Source organism: Salmo salar, unplaced genomic scaffold (assembly GCF_965601325.2).
Source record: "Salmo salar unplaced genomic scaffold, fSalSal1 ptg000984l, whole genome shotgun sequence".
NCBI classification, from domain to species: Eukaryota; Metazoa; Chordata; class Actinopteri; order Salmoniformes; family Salmonidae; genus Salmo; species Salmo salar.
The window spans coordinates 471,683-473,696 of NW_027675576.1; positions in this window are offsets into that span (position 1 = coordinate 471,683).

The following is a 2,014-nucleotide window of genomic DNA, read 5'->3' on the forward strand; positions in this document are numbered from 1 at the left end:
GAGAGGGATGTTCAGAACTCACTCAGTCTGGTCAGTTGGTGAGGATAGACTTGGAGGCTGCTTACCTGACATGGAGGAAGTCCCCCCTCCTCTCCCCTACCTTCCCTATACCCCCCTCCTCTCCCCTACCTTCCCTATACCCCCTCCTCTCCCCTACCTTCCCTATACCCCCTCCTCTCCCCTAACTTCCCTATACCCCCCCTCTCCCCTACCTTCCCTACACACCCCTCCTCTCCCCTACCTTCCCTATACCCCCCTCCTCTCCCCTACCTTCCCTATACCCCCTCCTCTCCCCTACCTTCCCTATACCCCCTCCTCTCCCCTACCTTCCCTATACCCCCTCCTCTCCCCTACCTTCCCTATACCCCCTCCTCTCCCCTACCTTCCCTATACCCCCCTCCTCTCCCCTACCTTCCCTATACCCCCTCCTCTCCCCTACCTTCCCTATACCCCCTCCTCTCCCCTACCTTCCCTATACCCCCCTACTCTCCCCTACCTTCCCTATACCCTCCTCTCCCCTACCTTCCCTATACCCCCCTCTCCCCTACCTTCCCTATACCCCCTCCTCTCCCCTACCTTCCCTAAACCCCCTCCTCTCCCCTACCTTCCCTATACCCCCTCCTCTCCCCTACCTTCCCTATACCCTCTCCTCTCCCCTACCTTTCCTATACCCTCTCCCCTACCTACCCTATACCCCCCTCCTCGCCCCAACCTTCCCTATACCCCCTCCTGTCCCCTACCTTACCTATACCCCCCTCCTCTCCCCTACCTTCCCTATCACCCCCTCCTCTCCCCTACCTTCCCTATACCCCCTCCTCTCCCCTACCTTCCCTATACCCCCCTCCTCTCCCCTACCTTCCCTATACCCCCTCCTCTCCCCTACCTTCCCTATACCCCCTCCTCTCCCCTACCTTCCCTACACCCCCTCCTCTCCGCTACCTTCCCTATACCCCCCCCCCCCCTATTATGTTGGACCATCATGTTTATTTGTTTGAATCTTGTCTTTGTTTGTGATCAGGTTAGAAGAGAATGACTCCTCAACCCAAGAGGCCCTGGAGCAGCTGTGATCAGGTTAGAAGAGAATGACTCCTCAACCCAAGAGGCCCTGGAGCAGCTGTGATCAGGTTAGAAGAGAATGACTCCTCAACCCAAGAGGTCCTGGAGCAGCTGTGATCAGGTTAGAAGAGAATGACTCCTCAACCCAAGAGGCCGTGGAGCAGCTGTGATCAGGTTAGAAGAGAATGACTCCTCAACCCAAGAGGTCCTGGAGCAGCTGTGATCAGGTTAGAAGAGAATGACTCCTCAACCCAAGAGGCCCTGGAGCAGCTGTGATCAGGTTAGAAGAGAATGACTCCTCAACCTAAGAGGCCCTGGAGCAGCTGTGAGAGAAATCATCAGTGTTGAAGCATTTGGGGAAATTTAAAGAAGGTTTCCTGGAAAAGAGGATGGGCTGTTATGTAAAGGGTCAGAGCCACTGAGAGGACAAAATATTAAGGATACCTTCCTAATATTGAGTTACGCCTGGTCAGTTTGTCATGGAAAGAAAAGATGTCCTTAATGTTTTGTGTAAATTAGATAATAATTATACATTTATGGATTGTTTATGTAGCCTATTGTTTTCTATTTATTCAACCTGCCATCTACCCAGCTGGGGACTGAGGGTTATGAGAGAACCCCCACATCACTAGCTTCTCTTTATTCAACCTGCCATCTACCCACCTGGGGACTGAGGGTTATGAGAGAACCCCCACATCACTAGCTTCTCTTTATTCAACCTGCCATCTACCCACCTGGGGACTGAGGGTTATGAGAGAACCCCCACATCACTAGCTTCTCTTTATTCAACCTGCCATCTACCCACCTGGGGACTGAGGGTTATGAGAGAACCCCCACATCACTAGCTTCTCTTTATTCAACCTGCCATCTACCCACCTGGGGACTGAGGGTTATGAGAGAACCCCCACATCACTAGCTTCCCTTTATTCAACCTGCCATCTACCCACCTGGGGACTGA